Source organism: Plecotus auritus (assembly GCF_963455305.1).
Source record: "Plecotus auritus genome assembly, chromosome: 4".
Taxonomy (NCBI): Eukaryota; Metazoa; Chordata; class Mammalia; order Chiroptera; family Vespertilionidae; genus Plecotus; species Plecotus auritus.
Window position 1 is genome coordinate 54,520,517 of NC_137775.1, and position 20,045 is coordinate 54,540,561.

At 40.2% G+C, this 20,045-nt stretch overlaps 1 pseudogene across 1 annotated transcript; it reads right to left on the reverse strand.

Annotated features, from left to right (window-relative positions):
• Nucleotides 1-16,428: 16,428 nt before the first annotated feature.
• On the reverse strand, nt 16,429-17,129 carry LOC308246029 (small ribosomal subunit protein eS6-like; annotated as a pseudogene). The gene has a single exon. The product of its transcript is annotated as a small ribosomal subunit protein eS6-like (transcript).
• Nucleotides 17,130-20,045: the final 2,916 nt, after the last annotated feature.

Sequence of the window (20,045 nt, forward strand, 5' to 3'; positions counted from 1 at the left end):
ATTCTGGGGGCAAAGAGGTGGGGAGTTCAGAAAGCTTAGGATCAAATTTTTTAATTGCTTCTGAAACAAAATCTTCCTTATTACCATATTAACATTTATAATTTTGATAGGCACAATGTCAGAAGCTAGACTGTAATTTGTCCTATAAGGCTATATTTTTTTTAAAAAAGCTTTCTATTTATTCATGCATTTCCCAGTGATCAGTTAAAATGTTAATTCTCTTCAGACCTTGTAGTAGCATGTACAAGAAAAATACTATTAACTTCATTTATGGGTTAAATGGATGGAAATGAAGGTGATGTGACTTAAAAATGTCAGTTTTGGAGGACAAATCAAGGATCTATCTGCCTTAAGGCCAATTCCTTCTAAAAACAGATGGGACACCCACCCCCACCCTACCCTCACCCACCCCACCAGAAGGACATGTGCTGCCTGTTCTACTGCATCAGTCTATAGGCCTTATCAACATCCCCTGCCCCAAAAAGGGATTGCAACTATGCACCACTCCTCAGTCTCTTCAGCTTTCCTAGTTTCCAAGTATGGGTTTCTTTCAGACAACACAATTATTCCTTTCTCTTTTTTTGTCTTTTACAAGTTCCATTTCCCATCCACCTGCTCTGGCCCTCACCTCACCTGCCTCTTCCTCCACTACACTGCTTGCTGGCTTGCTCCATGAAAGTGCTCTCAAACGTGTCCATCTCCACATTGCTGTGCCTTGCTGGCTGACTCTGCCTACCTTCCCCTTCCCTGTCTTGATTCTATGATCACTCACCAGCACTCACCTTGATCATCCTGCTTCACATCAGTTCCCTTCACCACACCATCCCAAACTACCTTCACATCAGTGGCTCAGCACTGCAGTCTTACCTGTCCCAGCTCAGATCTGGCCCCTCTTTCATGTCAATTTGCACAATGCCTCTCAAATTTTAATGTGTACACAAATCCCTAAGATCTTGTTTAAAGGCATATTCCGACGCCATGTCTAAAATGGAGCCTGAGGTGCATTGCTAACAAGCACCCGGTGATGCGGATGCTGCTGGTCCAGGGGCCACACTTGGAGTAGCAATGACTTAGCATCTAAGATATTGGCATGTAGACCATACTGTCTCTAATTTTATCCACTTCTTAAGCCACATACCACTGAGTCTACATGAATTATTCACCTTATATAACAAGTATAATATTATGCCTTTACAGATTTTGTTCCAGTAATTTCAGTTTTCAAAACGCATACCCAAAATAGCTTGCCATACCCACAAGCACACTTCCATCCCTTAACTTGCTCCAAGGCTTGTGGAATCTATCAGTGCTGTAGGGGCAAAAAAGCTTTTGAAATGGATTTGAACATGGAGTGCTGCCTGGAATTCAGCAAGGACTCTTTTCCCTCCTTTGTTATTCACTAATTTTTATTTATTTATTTATTTGAGAGAGAAAGAAAGGGATGAAAACAGACTAAAATAAATTAAAATGTCCAGGTGCTCTTGCCTCAGCCATTGGCTTTTTGTGTGCACCATAAAGTGTTGAATGCCTCTGAGCCTCAGTTTCTCCAAACATAAAATAGAGGATTTTCCACTCAACTCTGTTAGAATAGGATTTACAGTCTCTAGTGAAACCTGCTGTGGAAAGATGCTATAAAAAATGTAGTGTGTTCTTGGATCACATCTGCACCAAGACCAGAAACAATTTTTTTAACAGAAGAAGGGCTTAGTGTTCTCTATTCTCCACATTTTTTTCCTCTAATGAGGTATGGAACTGTGTAGACCATAATGATTACAGCTTAAAGTGTAGGTTCAGTTACTATGTAATCTCATAAATCTCTCTTAGTCATAAGTAACAGCTAACCTCCACTTCCTCTGATATTTTATTTACCCTGTAAATCAGCTCTATTCTTTCACTTCGCACAAAGGAAGTTGGGAAGCCTGACTCTCCCAGGAATGTGGAGCCAGACGAGCCATTTGCGTGTGCCCTGACCCAGGAACCCCCTAACGGTGAGCCTCATGCAGGGCATGGAGTCCCATAATCACTGAGGACAGTTGTGCCAACACGGTCTTGGGAGGTCAAAAAACTGCCTGAACTTCTGCAGCACAACCAGCTAGGACAGAGACTGGAATCACAGAAGTAAAAACATTAGCGAACACCAGTTGTTTGGCATCAAAGCATGTCTTTCTCTATTTGGTGTTGCTTTTAATTAACTTCAATCACACTGGTGCCTGTGTGGACACCATGTGAACAAGCATGCAGTTCCCCTTTCGTGGGACTTTGCTCCCTCGCTGGAGATTTGTCCCAGATCGGGGGAGCTGCTGTGACTTCCTGCTCCTCTGGAGCAAGGCACCCCGAACCAGCAGTGACCAGGGCAACAGAACTGGTAAGGAGTTGTGATGCCCCACATTTGTCTTTTTCCACCCTCCACCCTGCTCCAAGAAAAAGATATGGAAAGATATGTAATAATAAAAGCGTAATATGCTAATTAGACCAGACGACCTTCCAGAAATTAGCGTCCAATTTCATAAACTTCAAAGGGAGTTTAATCACACAATGAAGAGAAAGGCTTAAAATAAAATGATTTGCATGGCTCCTCCCTACCAACAGAAAAAAAGAAAAAAAGATCAGCTTTCTCAGATTACTTTTTTATTTTTTTTAATATATTTTATTGATTTTTTACAGAGAGGAAGGGAGAGGGATAGAGAGTTAGAAACATCGATGGGAGAGAAACATCGATCAGCTGCCTCCTGCACACCTACTGGGGATGTGCCCGCAACCAGGGTACATGCCCTTGACCGGAATCGAACCTGGGACCCTTGAATCTGTAGGCCAACACTCTATCCACTGAGCCAAACCAGACAGGGCTCAGATTACTTTTTTAGATGCTCTAAATTTTAAGTAAACCTTGCGTATGGTATTTATGTTTACTGAATGTTTAATGTATGTGTGTTTGCATGCACACTCACACTTACATCATAGTTCCAGAGAGCTAAAACTCTGATTGTTTCCATAAGTTTGAATCACCAATTCATGCTATTGCTACATGAATAATTTCCAAAGAGTATTTTCTAAAGACCCAAACAAACCTCTGACTGCACTCACAACAAACAAACATCCCAGATCACTTGCAGCCTAGTTGTCTCCTCCTGAGATAAGAACACTCCACTTTGCTTCTCCATCCCACACTGAACCTCCATGATTCACCAGCTAACTCACAGCACCCAGCTTCTCTTTCCCTGTAAGAAAGAAGCTGGCAAGAGCATTCTGAATATACAACCAAATCTACTAGAATTTGTATTTTCAACTGCCAAGAAACTGAAGAAATCCACAGTTTGACAATATTGAACTGAGATTTGAGCCACTGCCCTTCTTTTAAAGTTCACAATTCCCTGTTCCTTTCATAATTCCAACTTCCTCTGTGTACAGTTTAAAGAGGGCTTTATGCTTTTCCTACTCTTCCTGTGTTTAAATGAAGTGCCTCTCATACTGTCTTTGCCTAATTTTTAAGCTTTGGGAACACTCAACCCTGTTTCTTTATGAAGGGGGTAAAAATTCTCTCAAAAATACAGATAGAGTGCATCTCACCTGACATCAGTATTCATTCAACCATGTTTTTATTCATTCAACACATCTCTGTGGAGTGTCTAATTGGGCACTTGACACTGATGGAGACACAAAAATAGAGGAGATATATATATATATATATATATATATATATATATATATATATATATCTCCCATCTAATAAAGAGGGAATATGCTAATTGACTGTCCCACCCTCAAAGATGGCGATGCCCACAGCCAATGAGGGAATATGCTAATTGACTGTCCCATCCTCAAAGATGGCGGCACGCACAGCCAATAAGGAGGGAATATGCTAATTGACTGCCACGCCCTCAAAGATGGCGGCGCCCACAGCCATACATGGTGGTGCCCAGTCCCCTCAGCCCCGCCGGGGCGGCAGGCGCACAACAAGGCCGGGCCGCCCCCAGGTGGGCCCGGCCTTACTGCGCACCTGCCTCCAGAGTCCCCCAGTCCCCTCAGCCCCCCAGGCACCCAGGGGCCAGTCCGAGGCACAGGCAAGCCTCGGATGGCAGCTGCCCAGCGGCCCAGGGCTGGCCCGAGGCGCAACCAAGCCTTGGATGGCAGCTGCCCTGCCACCCAGGGCCTCCCAAGGCTCAGGTAACCAGGGCTAGCTGAGACTTGCACTGCCAGCAATAGCAGCAGCAGAGGTGTGATGGGGAGTCGCCTTCTCCCCTGATCACTGGGTCATCTCTGGCCTCTGAGGGCTCCCAGACTGTGAGAGGGGACAGGCTGGGCTGAGAGACCCCCACAGTGCATAAATTTTCATGCTCCGGGCCTCTAGTATATATATATATATATATATATATATATATATATATATATATATATATATATATATATATATATATATATTTAGTTGTCACCATTGAAAGAAACTGGGGAAAGGGTGCATAGGACTCTGTACTATTATTTTACAACTTCCTATGAGTCTATAAGTATTGCAAAATTAAACGTGTGTGTGTGTGTGTGTGTGTGTGTGTGTGTGTGTGTTTTAGATAGGGTGATGAGACTGTTCAGGACTCTACCCATTGTCTCTGTCTTCAGTGATTTCATATCTAATGAAAATACGATAACTTGGTGGGGGAGGGGGACACTAGCCAGACAAAGTAATGCATGGCACATGTGTAACTGTGCCCAAATGTTTCATCTGTGGTAGACATTACTAATAATTCAGACAGCCTTCTTTCCTGAGCTCAGACATCATCTCAGAGTCCTTCTCAACACAATGCTTTTCCAGACAACAACTGTTAATGAACTGGAGCTGGCAATAGAACTGAAAGCCATTTGCTATCCTTGTATTCCTCTATCGTGACAAAGAGTTTCTCGGGTATTTTCATTTTAATAGACACGCTTAAAAAGAAAGCTCCAATTTCCAGACCATATTGTGATCTTGACTAGTAAGATAAATGTAATTATTAAGAGTTTCTATGCATGGTTTTACATTTTTTCTTCAAGGTCCTCTAAATATTGTATCTGAAGATTAGTTATTTATTATCAATCTTAAAATCACAACACTTTTTGGAGATGCCCTTTAAACTACGGGTATCTCTATAAGAAATATACATACAGCAGTAAATTATTTCTTAATGAAAGTGGTAATAGAATTCCACAGTACATGACTCATAAAACACATTTACAAAATAAGTACCCTGCCCCCAGCATCTATGTACTTTTAAGAATAAACTACATACAGGCTCACATATATATTACTTCTGTAATCCCCTTTTCTACCCATCTTTTAAGCAAATGAGCGGGCAAATAACATCTACTCCAATCTTATTAAGTGCACTTAAAAATAAAAGTGAAGGCTTTCATTTTGACATATCTATAGCACTCCAGACTGGAATATACATTTGTCACATCTTTCAACGTTTAACAAAGGAGAGCATAAAAACGTTTTAGCATCATACTGAATTGAGTTCAAAGCCTGGCCCAGGCTGTTTCTAGCCATGTGATATTATTCTGCCTGGGACTCAGTTTCTTCAGCTAAAAAACCATTAGTCTTTGACTCACTGGGTTACTATTGTAGTATTCAATGAGACAATGTGCACAAAGAACAATGTACAATCAATAATAGCATTCACTTATTTTATGCTATTACTGCACTTTTTTTGTTTTGTTTTCTTATAACAACTGAAATAAAAACCTACTTACATGAAATGGCTATCAGCCACTTCCAATCAAGATGGTGAAGAGTAGGTAAAAGTTTTGCTAGCCTGATACCATGACTACATTAAATTACAACTAAACTGCAGAACAAGCATCCTTAAGAACCACCTGCAGACTAACTGAACTGAAGTCCTATAACTAAGGAAATACAGAAGAAGCCACATCAAGATTGGTAGGAAGGATGGCGACCAGGAATAGATATGGAAGCAACCTAAATGTTTATCAATAGACAAATGGATAAAGAAAATGTGGTACATATATACAAGGGAATATTACTCAACCATGAAAAGAACAAAATCTTGACATTTGCTGCAACATGGAGAGAGCTAAAGGGTATTGTGCTAAGTGAAATAAGTCAGACAGAGGAAAACAAATACCATATGATCTTACTTATATGTAGTACCTAAAAACCAAAATAAAGAAACAAAACAGAAGCAAACTCATAGAGAGCACTTTTGAGCACAATAGTTAATCATTGGGCTTATCAGGGTGATCACTTCATAAGTTATATAAATGTCTAATCACTATGTTGTACACCTGAAACTAATATAATATTGTATATCAATTATAATTGAAATACAAAAAGTTATTTTTTAAAACAAGGCCATAAAAATTATTTTGGAATTTTAATTTTTTTTAATTTATTTACTAGAGGCCTAGTGCATGAAATTCCTGCACTGGGGAGGGGGGGGTCCCTCAGCTCGGCCTGTGCTCTCTCGCAGTCCAGGACCCCTCGGGGGATGTCTGACTGCCCTCTCAAAATCCGGGATCCCTGGCCTGTTCACTGCTCCTTACCGCTCGGCTTGCTGCTCCTTAGCACTGCCATAGAACCAGGAGCTTCTGCCTGAGCGGTGCTCCCCTTGTGGGAGTGCACTGACCACCAGGGGGCAGCTCCTGCATTGAGCATCTGCCCCCTGGTGGTCAGTGCACATCATAGCAACCACTTGTTCTGGTCGTTCCGCTGTAACGGTCGCTTAGGCTTTTATTATATAGACTAGAGGCCCAGTGCACGAATTCATGCATGGGTGGGGTCCCTCTGGGTAGCCTGCAGGGATCCGGCATTGGTTGTTCGGTTGTTCTGCCATTCAGTCTATTGCATATTACCCTTTTATTATATAGGATATTGTAATTAATTTGGTTATATAATACATCTAGGACTAGTGCTTACATACCACACAAATATAAATCATTATATTTCAATAAATATTTTTAAATGTCTCTTCAACATTCAGATTGTGTATATACCACTGAAACACTGTTTATAAGATGTACACCAGTTGCCATAATTGAACCAACAAAAATAAATTCAAATTTTTAAAGAGGTTATAGATTTTTCCTATTTTAAACTATCAAATCTGAACTCTCAATATCTCAGCAGCAATTAAATGACTGAGTGATAGCATTTGCCTTCACATGTTAAATCTTTTTGTTAAGCTAACTAAAATAAAAATTTTTAAAGAAATGAAATACTAGAGGACTGAAATTTTTCCCCTTTTCATTCTTTATACATGTCCAGAACACCGGAGTCTTTCTATAAATCTTATTGCCAACTGGCTAAAATACAAATACCATTATATGAAAATTGAAACCATTAAATCTATATATTTGGTAAATAATATAACTGCAAAGTTACTCAATTCCTTAAATTACTAAACATTCAGTAGTGTGATTGGAATGCATATTACAAATAATGTATTATTTGAACCTAGTTTCCTTTTATCTTATAGAGTATTTGAATTTTATGACTGTTACCCATATATTTTTAAACTGAGTTTACATTTCCAATGTGCTGTTCGGCCTAATTAAGAGTCTTAAAATATGAACTATAGAGAGGTTCTAAAAATAAGATACAGTCATAACTTCTATTATTAATTTATGATCTCAAGTAGCACATACACAAAGGCTACAAGGATAATGTACAAATGAACTGACGATCTTAGTCAATCTGAGCATGTAAGCATTCAAGTTTTCTTCTGACTTGCCCTCTAGTTGAAAAGATCAAAGTGACGCCTGGAATTATCATTGCATTGGTTTCAGTCATCCCAGTTTCACAGCGTCCAGTCATTTTGTGTGTTCTATACTCAGTGCAGCTGTTGTTGTGACTCTTGAGATGTTAGACTCACTAATAAGTTATTTTCCAGTCTTTTGGCAAGAAGGGGGCTATAAGAGAAATGGCCTGTCTTGATGTGTTCCAGCTGGAAGTAAATATGTTCTCCCATTGAAAAATAGGTCATTGCCGCGAGGTTTCCAAATTTTACATAACTGAGCACTGGATTAGGAATTGCTAAAGATTAAGGAAATAGAGGGATGTCATGATTCAAGCCCCAGGAAGAGGTTAAGAACTCTTAATTTCAATCCCAGGTTTCCTTGCTAACAAGTTTTACAACCTTGAAAATGCCAGTTAGCCTTTGGCTGTGCTTCCATAGCTATAGCCCTAATTATTTAATATTTATTGAAAACTCATAAAGAACTGGTTCCTGAAGAGAACATAAAGCAAAAACGACTAGCTCTGTTACTCCAGGGTTTATTTTATAAGGACCCCATTAGTAGTATTTCACAGCCTACCATTTTGAAAACCCATTCTGTACTTGACTAGAAAAGGATCATTCAATATTTAGAGAAAATTCATTAGTAATTTTTCAACAGGATGAAATAGAGCAGATGGAATTGGCTTACATTTTTGACCTGGTACACAATTCCAAGAAGTCCTTAATTCAGAACAAAGTGAAGGCCTTCATTAAAATCTGATTGCTAGAGTCTACCAGGCGTCCTCAAACTACGGCCCGCAGGCCACATGCGGCCCGCCGAGGACATTTATCCGGCTCACCGGGTGCCTCTGCCTGTCCTGCTTAGCAGCCAACTCGTCCCAGCCTGCAGTGCGCATAGGAATTTGTTCATAGTTTTTTTTTTTTGTTGTTTTTTTTTATCTATAGTCCGGCCCTCCAACGGTCTGAGGGACAGTGAACTGGCCCCCTGTTTAAAAAGTTTGAGGACCCCTGGCTATGAAGATGGACTAAGAAAACAGCCTAAATAAAGGGGCAGTTGTGAGGTGTTATTTCTTTGGTTTTGACATAGTTGGGATTTGATGTTCGTTTGGTTATTTTTTCAAAAAGTTTGTCAAACTGTCAAACTTTAGTGGGAAGGTGGGGGCGGGGGTGTAAGAGATCAACCAAAAGACTTGTATGCATGCATATAAACATAACCAATAGACACAGACACTAGCGGGGTGAGGACATGTGCTGGGGGTGGGGGTGGGCGGGAGGAGGTCAATGGGGCCAGGCGGGGAGGGTAGGAGACATATGTAATACTATATGTAATACTTTAAACAATAATAAAAAAAAAAAGTTTGTGTTGAAGGCAAGAAAAAACAGTGCTCTCCCTTCACAACAGCCTAGAGGGGGCTCCTTTGTGTTCAATGCACAACCGATTTTCCTTGATCCATGTTGCCATCCATCTTTGTCCTAATCTAACAAACTGTTTGTATGGATAGAGTTGCTAAGAATATCTGGGTCTGCCACTGTGAATACTCACTGACATTTTCAATATTCAACATGACACCATGGTGCTACTGCTTATCCATGGGTATGTATGACTGATTGGTTTTCCCTGCAGTGAGGAACTGTTTTTAGCAGCAAATTATATAGGCCAGGATCTTTAAAGCAGCTATGAGAGGGTGGGTTTTTTTCCCTTTTGTTTTTCTTGGAATCTTTGTTTTAAAATGAGGTTCCATGATTATTTATCCTAGCCTCAAAAGCCATGGAAAATGTTACATTTGAAGAAGATGACACAAGCTGGAAAGCATTTAACCAGTTTGTCGAATCAGTTTTTGAATCAATATGCAAGTACTAGAAGCCTGATGCATAAAATCCGTGCAAGAGTAGGCCTTCGCAGCCCCAGTTGCCTCGGCCCTCGCAGCCCTGGCTTCTTCTGGAAGGTCGTCCGGATGGTTGTTCTGCTGTTCGGCCGTTCGTAATAAGTGCTGCATATTATTCTTCTATTATTATAGATAATATACAAGAAGTTATTTTCTTTCTCATTTTATGTGTATGCTTTAAATTTTTATAAGAAATATGCAATGTAAAGATGGAAGTAAATAAAGGTAGGAAACAGTTACGATATCTAGAGCCATCAAACTGCTTTTGCTCACATTGTTATATCCTTGAAAACCTATCAGTGTAGTCCCTATTACTTCAAACTATATGAGTATTTGTGGAAGAGCTAGCCTGCAGGTTTTTACTCTAGGACTATCTGTGAAAAAATAACAGTAATAATAGATTGCAGTCAGTAAATTTATCCAGCGTTATTAGAGAATAAGTGCCACACAGATATATTTAAGAGCATAAATTTTTACTGAACATCATTTCATATTTTCATGATGACTGTTAGCACTGTAAAAATAATTAACTATTGCACTATGCTTTAATACAGTAGTAACCTCATGGCTATCAGATGTTTGCCCCTACACTAAATGGCCCCAGGCTGCTTTATAATGGGGGATTCTACAGCCTCAGACTTCTCTACCTTTCACTGTGAACTGTCATTTTTAGTATGTGGAGTCTCTCACTCAACCTCAAAACCACCTTTGTTTCTAAGGTAGAGGTGGGGAAATAACCAAACTTCTTATAAGTTTGGGCTTTCTGCTGGCTTTAATTCCATTGGAAGAAGACTCACTAGACAGGATGATGAATTGTGAAATGATGGAACAACATAACAGAAAATAGACAAGTGCACAAATTATGTTTTCTGCTGGTAATGTATACCAGTTGTTATTTCCTATCTGATCTTTGTACAGCTTGTTTTCTCCACATGCTATGATCTTGTCTTTACCAGACCTCTTCTGCTTTATTTTACTTCTACACTTTACCAATGAGATTTTACATCCTAATCCTATACCCTCAGAGTGCTGCCCACTTTCCTATGGACATCTGCTAGCCCTGTGGGTTAGATTTTCTATTCCAGTCATACATACAGGTCTTGGATGAAACTGTAAGAGTTTCACTGGGCTCAAGCCCAGCTCATTTGGAACACTAGTTATAACTGGTAGCTGTAGCTCCTAATTGTTCTCATTCTTCTAATGTTAAAACTGATCCTTTGCAAACCTCATTAGAGAAAATCTCATGACTTATCTATAAGATCCTGCCATGGCAGAGAGTTAAATTATTAGTCTCTCATGTAGTCCAATGAGTCAAGGCAGGCTGTCCCTGAGGAAGCTGCCACCACCTCAGCACACGGAATAACACAGCCAAGGAAATTCCAAACTGCTATTCATCACCCATGTAAGAAAAATACTTCATGACCTTCAAAGTGGGCTTTTGTCCATTAATACAGCTCTCTGACAATGCTCAACACATTTACTTGTGGTGGATTTGACTCTTGGCTCAATGAAATCTAAAGGAAGTTAACTAGAAATGCAGAAGGGCAATTTTTATTGCTTATTTCTGTGGGAGCCTAGAGAATTTGCTTAGGAATCTAAGTTCTTTGGCCTGAAGTACTCAACCTGTCACTAACACACATAGCAAGTTCATAGACTGGCAAAGACTGCACAGATCTACTCCCCCAGGGGGAATCATATCTGTTTGTCCTACTGTGCAGAGACATATTTTAATAGCAGCCCTATTCTTTAAAATTAGTGTCTGTTTCACGACTAATTTTACAGGATTATGTGTGACCATTAAATCAATATACCCCTTTGCAGAGGGCAGTAGTCACTTTACTTTCAAAAGTTAAAGTTCTTTAAAATCATATTATTTTCCTCTTTCAGAACAGCAAGTCAGTTAGAACCTTTAGAATCACCCTCAAACAATTATATTTTATAATGTGTTTTCACATTGAGCAAAGGCAGGAGTGGGGAAATGAGCCAAAAGCTCTCCGTCCGTGTGAAACCGTAAGAAGCCTAACTAAAGAGGTCATCTATCCAGAAGCTAAGGCTGCTTCAGAGGGCTTAGCTCAGAGTCCATCCTTTGGACGACTACAGAGTGAGCTCTGTCTTCACCTGGGGTCAGTGTGTGCCAGGGGTCAAACCCAACACTGAAAGTAGAATAATTACCCATTCATACCTGACTCCACATCATGAAACTTCCCTCTAAATTATGCCTCGGTGATCAGAAACCATATCCAGGTGCCCCTGGTGCTCCTCCTGCTGAACGCCTTCCCTGTCCGCCTGCCTTTTCTGAAGCCCTGGGCAGACCATACAATGGACTAGCTCAGCTCCATCTCCCCACTATCTCTAAAGAATGGAAAATCTTCCTTTCAACTCTAACACCCACTCCCGCTTCCCTGCCCTTTTTCTCCCAAGCAATGTAATTCAAGCTGAAATACAGAGCTGCTCACTTTCCTCCCCCCCCCACCTTCCTTTTTTGTTCCTGTTGCATAAAAACTGAAAGGGGGAAACAAAGGCTCATGTGAACTCTAGAGATTAATACCCCTTCTGGTCCCAGCTGTCAGATTTATTTCTTCTTTGTAGCTAAATCAGGTCATTACGCTCCAAATCTTTATTCCAGATGAAAGATTTAAATCTCAACAGAACTTGGGGAGTTTGGGGGAGGGAGGGCATATTAAGCTGTACATAGTAATTGGCTATAGTTTTATCTGGATGTTTGTATGGCGGCTGCTATCAAATTCCGATAAACTTTTATTGACCCCTTTCACTTTCCGGAGTCCCTGGGAATCCGAGCAATCAACTGCATTGTCCCAGCACTCAGACTTTTGTGCTCAATTATAAACTCTCTCCACATCTAAGATGTCATGTTTCTACAGTGCTACTTTAAACAATCAAAGAAATTAAAAGATCCTTTGGGTTGCTTTGTAATAATAATCGTAATTTTAAAAGTTACTATAACTCAAGCATTTGTCCTTGACGTGTTCTGAATTATTTCTTAAGAATTTAAAAAAAAAAAGCAGACATAATGGAAGGCTTAGAGATCCCATTTAGCTGCTTAAAATCAAAACCAAAGAACAGCAGTGGGAGCAGAAGTCTGAAAAAGCATTAAGTCATCAAAATCGCCACTCAGTGAAACAGCTTTGGAACAGATGTCTCTCCCATCATCTTTATCCCAAGGACCCAGGAGGGGACATTAAATATATTAATAAAGATAATAAAGCAAATAGCCTTAGGTCAGTACCACTTTCCCATATAGGTATTCCTCAGGCAGACTTGTTAAATGGTCCCGAAGCACCCCTCGCAGTTTTTGCTTCATGTAGCAAACTCTTATTTTCTCAGTATTTCAGGGATAAAGTGATGATGCTGAGCACTGAACCCTAAATCAGGATACCTTTGTTTTTACTTGTAGAAAACAGGGGTGTGAAAACTCATATAGGTCTAGTTAGGTTAAAGGGAGCCCACTTTTGTTCAGGAGCCCCCACACATACAAATCCAGATTTCTGAAGCCTTTTTGTGTTCCAACTTCCAGGAGACAGCAATCATTGTGATTCTATGTGGATGGCACCCCAGCGCTATGCAATGCAGAGGCCCTGGATTTAAGGCCCTTTGGAAATGTCCACTTGCCACATTGTAAATCATGTTCCCTTTCCAACCTCAAGACAGGTTCTATATTCAATTGTTTCAAGAACAGAATACTCCTCTGAAGGAGGAAAGGGGGAGCCTTCAAGGAGCTGGAAGAAAAGTTCTTGGGTCAAAGCACTTATGTCAACAGTCCTGTGAAAGCTGCTGGGAACCTGCCATTAATGTTTGAAATCCTGACTGAGAGAAAGGCTAGAAACTAGGGCTGCCCCTGATCATAACCTCAAGGCCCCATCTGACAAAATTATCTTTGACCTGCTCTTGTCATAATGTCTGAAATTGCCCCCTCTGAAGACCTCCTCCTTGTTAAGTGCATCTCCTCCAAAAGGTCCCTATTTAAATGCTAATGTTTTGCTCACCCAATATCAGTCATTAGTTTATCACATTAGCCTCAGTCACCCAGGGAAAATGGAACTTGGTCGGGTAAGCACTAATGAAAGACAAGGTGAAAGGGATGTTCCAGAACATGTGTAGGGACCAGAGATGTGAGTGGTGGTGGTTAAACAGAGTTTACTGGGGTGGGCAGCTAGAGTGACAGACAATACACCAATACTCCCCCTCTCAGAACTGGGGTACACAACATGCTTCCTGGAGGAGGGTGCTTTAAAAGGAAGATTAGGGGATACTTTGAATAAGCCTTATTAAATCCATTGTATTTTATCTAGAGCTGGTCCTAGTTGGGTCTAAGTAAATCCAATAAACAAGACAGAAAATACTAACCCTAATCCTAACAAAAAAGATGGTCCAGAAGTCCATATGCCTGCCGAAGAAAACTCAGCTAGGAACCTGAAGCACGCATTTGGCCCTTGCCATTTAAGATGATCCACTGCAAACTAGGCCAACTCTGTCTGACAGAATGACAGCTATTCCCACAGTGGCTTTGGGATGTTATTTGAAAATCAGTTTATTTATTTTTTAAAGGCAACATCCATTGTTAGGCTTGTTTTTCTTTCAGTTAATCTAAATGGGACCATCCTTATCTGCAAGGACATATACCTTTTTGTGGAGCTTTCCACAATGTACAAATGTGTTGTGTGGTAATGATCTTTGTAGTTAAATTGAGATGTTCTGTACCACAAAAGCCTATGTGCACAAAAAGGCTGGATTAGATACAGGAAAGAACTATTCACTGGGTGCCTAAAAGCACAGAATGAATAGCATAAGATGGCATAATGTTTGTGCAACCTATTTTTCAAACATATTTAAATTCATCTTGTTTTATTAATTTTTAAGTGATACTTATTCTCAACATGCTCAAATGTCTCCCAGAGGGAAAAGTGGTCTACAAGAAAGCTTTTGATCTTCATTCACTTTCAAGCATCTGCAAATTATAAGACCTGTTGGGGAGATAGTTGGCTCATTTGTTGGCTGAGAGACACTTTTGTTTTCAACAGGAAGAAAAAATTTTGCTTAAATTTGGAGGAATCTCCTAAATTTAGAGAATAGTAATGTCTCTGTATAAATGAAAATGTGTGACTTTAGGTATTTTCCATTGGCTGTTCACTGGGGAAAAAAATTCAGAATACTCAATTAATAAGGCAGTAACAAAGTATCCTTTAGAGTACACCTATGTTCAAGAAAGCTTCTTTGCACTTATGGCATGACCTGCTGAAGGTGAGAAAGTTTGTTCCTGGGCAGGAGGAAGATGACCTGCTGAGACAGAATTGTGTAGTGTTGGTGAAGACAAACTTTTCTGGTCAAACTGACTTAGACATGATTTCTAGTTCTAACAGTTTCTACATTGAAACTGGAGAATTCCCTTAATTCATCTGAGCCTCAGTTCCATTATCTGCAAAATTGGTATAATAATAGACTCTTTTTTATAAGATTGTTGTTAAACATTAAAATGAGGTAATGACTATAAATGGCAATGCACATATAATGCATAATACCTGTCACATGATAAGTATCCAATAAATGACAATAACCTGTCACATCATTATTCATCCTGGACATTTTAATCTTAGGCTACATCTCTATCAAGCCCTTGATATGGACATTTTTGGTCAAAAAATTTTTGTGCAATGAGGTAATTTAAGGCAGGGAATTATTTACAATTAGAAACAATACAAGCATTCTCAGGTGCTAGTGTAACTTTCATAAGTGAGTTCTTGTAGTTGCACATAAAATATTTGAATCAGTCATTTCTCCAAGCTCTGGGAAAGAGCTAGGGATATGCACCCTTAAGCACAGCATCTAGACAGGAGTCATCAAGTCTCTTTACTAATGGTTGCTTCAGAGGTGTCCAAGATACCTGTGAACTACCTGTGAACTGAAATCAGTTTGTCACCAAGAGAGACAGAGATAACCTGAAAAGGTTACTGTCATGTGTGGCTAAACTCCTGATTTCCAGCTAGCGTGCTGTGAACATCTTAACAAACAAGAAAATCACTGATTCAGTCATTCCTCTTCTCACCAAAATCATTTTCCATCTGTCAAAGAGACATAATCTCAACACGGTTTGTTGAGCATGGACAAAGATGAATAATCTTTGGTGTCCCTGTTATTCACTCGCTAAGTAAGTCCAAGAACAATGCCAAACAAACAGCCCTCAGATGGTGTTTCTTGTTCAGATCTTACAGATTTTTGGGAATGTCTAAATCATTAAGAAAAAAATCATAAAGTCCATTCCCTATAATCCTATACAATAAGAGAGGAATATGCTAATTATCCATTATGCCCTGGGGCATAATGACCAACCGTGTAATGACCAGATCACAGATCTGCAGGAGGGTGGGGCAGCGAACTACAAGCGGGCAGTGGAGAGCTACAGGACGGGGCAGGGCAACAAGCAAGCGGGAGGCAGAGAGCTACAGGAGGAGGCAGGGCAGCAAGCTATGAGGGGGGTACGAGGGGAGCTACAGGAGAGCGGGGCAGTGGGCAGAGAGTTACAGGAGGGCGACAGCAACCTACTGGCGCACAGATTCGTGTGCAGGGCTACTAGTTGTATATATAAAGAAACATGCCCCAAAGAGGGTAAGGAATTCACCTGAAATCAGAAGGCTCATTATGGGCAAAACTATTTAGAAGGCATGGTCCCTGATAGTCTATCCAGGCCTCTTTCCACTCTCCGCATATATGACTTAAAAAAAGAAGAGAAGTTTGCATCCTTTTTTTTAATGCCTGATCTTATTTATTTGTTACTCTTAGAAAATCTCATTTTTTGACTGAACTCAAAGGTAGAAGCTCTCAGAGAGGACAGCCTACGTCTCTTGGAAATCTGTTCCTGGCATTTATCTTTAGCCTCCTTCATTCTCTTGGCCAAAAGTTTAGCATATCCTGTGGCATCTTCCTTATTTTTTTAGCATACTGTTTCTTCAGAGCAATATGCCGATGTTTGTGTTGCAGGATGCATGGAGTAATAAGATGCTGAATCTTGCGTGCTCCGGTCCTAGGTTTCTTACCTTCTTTATTTGGGGGCTTTCTCACACCATTTTGGAGGATATCATCTTTAGAGAGATTGAAGTTGTGAACTCTGCTAGCTCTTTTGGGACCTTGGCAACAAGGCACAGAAGTATCTGTGAGACCAGGAATATCTTTCTCCCCTTTTTTCACAGTGACCAAGTTAAAAACACTCCAACTGGCATTCACAATGCAACCCCAAAAAGATTTGCATTTTCTTTCTCCAGTCCTTCTTGGTCTGTAACAGAAATGTCCTTATTCAGTAGCAGGCAGTCACAACCATGGGTCAAGGAATCCTGCTTCATGGGGAAACCTAGTTTCAAATCACACAACCCTTCCATTCTTCACCCAGAGCTTCAGCAGCAAGTTCTGTGGCCATACACTGCTTATAAAAAGTACAGAGTGTGTGTTCATCATTCACTTCAATCAGTTTCTGGCAGCCAGTGGCTGGGAAAGAGATGTTTAACTTCATCCTGAAGCAGCTGAAAGCCTTGGAGGCACCACAAAAAAGAGCTGCTTCTCTTCTGATCCCAATGTGCATGAGTCAAAAGGCAGATTTTCATGGGGAGTTGCAAATCAGACCACTCTATTGAAACCAGTAATTTTATCCAATGTTTAGTAAAACAAATCAAGCCATGCTACCCTGTTAACTTCGCCTAGTATCCTCGGAATACTATGGCTTAATAATAACATAAAAGATTAGAAATCTATTTAAGCAATGAGACAAGCCAGACCATGCAGAAATGCACAACTTGAATCCGATTTGTAATTATAAAGTTCTTATGATAAAATTTTTGTAAAAAAGAAATTACTTTTTCAGGTTTTCTCCAGTTAGCCCAGTTCCTTCCTCAATCACTTTTGTGAGATCTACACACACACACAAACACACACACACACACACACACACACACACACACACGCACACACGCACACTTCCCCATCCCTCCCTTGTTTCTGCCAGGAATTGCACACTGCACTAATTTCAATAACACTTCTGCAACAAGGACAGCTGTTTTTGTTTCTTTGTTTTACTTCTGATTTGTAGTAAAGAAAGGAGAAGTCAGAGCCTTTCTCAGTACAGGGAAAAGCTACTCAGCTCGTTCTCAGAGCTGAGAAGGTGTGTGTAGGAGGCTGAAGAGAATTAAAACATCAAACAAGAATTTGTCTGTTCTCTATCAGTGTGAAAACTAATATAGAACTGGAAACCTTGCTTCACGCTTCCTTCCCCCAGTGCCTGCAAAGCTTACATAGTGCCCTATAACTCAAACAGAGAATGAGATGGCCTGAGGGCATTCTGCCAGAGAGTCAGGAGCAAGGCGAGACTGAATTCAAGCTTCCCTGGTACTGAAGATGACCATTAGCTTCCACTATTTCTGACTTTTCCACGCTTGCTATCTAATTATGTCACATCTTGAAAATGCAGCGAGAGAAAATTCCATTTCAGCTCTAATAATAGAAACGGGTAATATTTACCACTTCAACAGACTGTGCTGTGTTGTGAATGAAGGCTGTCTCTTCAGCCTCATCATAGAGATGAAGTTGCTTTGGCAATAGTAGAGCATGTGGGAATTAGAAACCTAAGTAGACTATGGGAGTGATATGATTTTAAGAAAGTAATTTAATATAAATAGTGATGTTAAATGGCAATCTCATCCATAAAAAAATTGCATGTTGGAAAGGCAACTAAATGTCTATGTAGGGGGAAGGGGAAAGGCAATTTTAAAATGTTATTTTGAAGTATATTAGTGCCACCGAATCCTACTCTATTGAAAGATCAGATCATTTTTCCAAACAAAAGCATAGTCCATAAATAGTAATAGAAATATGCTGCATTCATCAAAAATAGGAGGAAATTCCAAGATGTCCTTGAGCCACAAATGTAAACAAAATCACTGAATTCTGTATGAAGTACAACTAGTGTGGGAGAGCATGAAGGAACAGCCTGAATGAAAGTTTTAATAAAGGGTTCTGAGGAGAAACACTGCATCTTCTCTGCTTGGCTTTTCTCCCTGTTTAAGTCCACGATTTGCTACAAATTTCCGATTTCCACCATGGTCATTACTGTATTTCCCCATACATTAGGAAGTTGCATATGGACACTCACCTTAAGGAAGTTAGAGATGCTTTGAGCACATGAAAAACAGTCCACTTTTTTTCTGGGTCACAGTTAAGGACAGACAATATCAGCTAGTGCAAAGTGCAACAGTCTGCCTGGGGGTGGGGGATAGAGGAATGATCCTAAATTTAAAAGGGCATCAAATTTGCAGCAAATAAACTTCTTGAGATACCAGTAAAGTTAAATAATTGAGAAGGGATATGATCTAAGAGGAAGAGCAATTGATTAAGTTCTGAGCTAATTAATACTTAACAAACCTTTATTGTGCCACAGTGTGTCCTAACAGTTGAGTTGAGGCTAGCTAGGAAGCAACTGCCAGGACCCCAAAGTCAATTAAATTAAGCCTTAAGTCCCCTCAATGTCACTGTCTTCAGTGAGTCTCCTTTGAGCTGTGGGGTAAGTGGGATAACAGACTTCCACTAAAAGGTTTCCCCCAACTTATCTTGGATCTTGACCCACTGCAGCCTGCCATCTGGATCCTCCCTCAGTTGTACAGCCTCCCTAGGTCTCTGGTACAATATAGTGAGCCAAGAAAGTGTTGTTCATTACAGAACCTTAGGAAAAAGAGTCACCACCATGATACACAAAGACCTTATGGGAAAAAAATTGTAGATGTCTACATCAAAACTTGTGAATATATACATCATGTTCTTATCATTATTTTACCTTGCATATTTTAAATGCACCATAGTTTAAATAAATGCCAAGTTGTCACCATAAAGTGTGGAAGCTAGGATGAAAGAGAGTGTTTCACTTGATTATAAGCTTTAAAATATTTTTTTAAAAAGACACTCTAAACCAAGAGTTTGTGAATGCATACATCATTTTAAGGAATAATCCAAAAGCAAAATACTTGAAGAACATGGAATTGCACCATACTGTGAATATCAGATCTTTCCCGGGAGCAAACCCTTTTCCAGGAGTGGAAGGTATTGAAAGGCTCTAACTGAATGTCTAAGAGGAGTAGAGAAGAAGCAGAACTCTTTAAAGAAAGGAGTTATGGTGGAGAGAAAAGGTGAAAGAGATGTATGTGGTGCAGACAATGCAGAAGAAACTGCCTGTTTCATAGTTTTGCCGATGGTTCCATGTAGCAGCCATGAGAACCCACACTGCAGACATCCTATGACAGGGAGTGAAATTGATCCAGGGCTCCAGCTGCTGTTCTATGAAATCCTTCTGAGCCTTTGCCTCAAGGCTGTACCTTCCAAAGGCAGCTGCCTGCCAGAGACCTTGTGCAGCAGGGGGCTACTCAGGGGATGGGTTCCTGGTTCC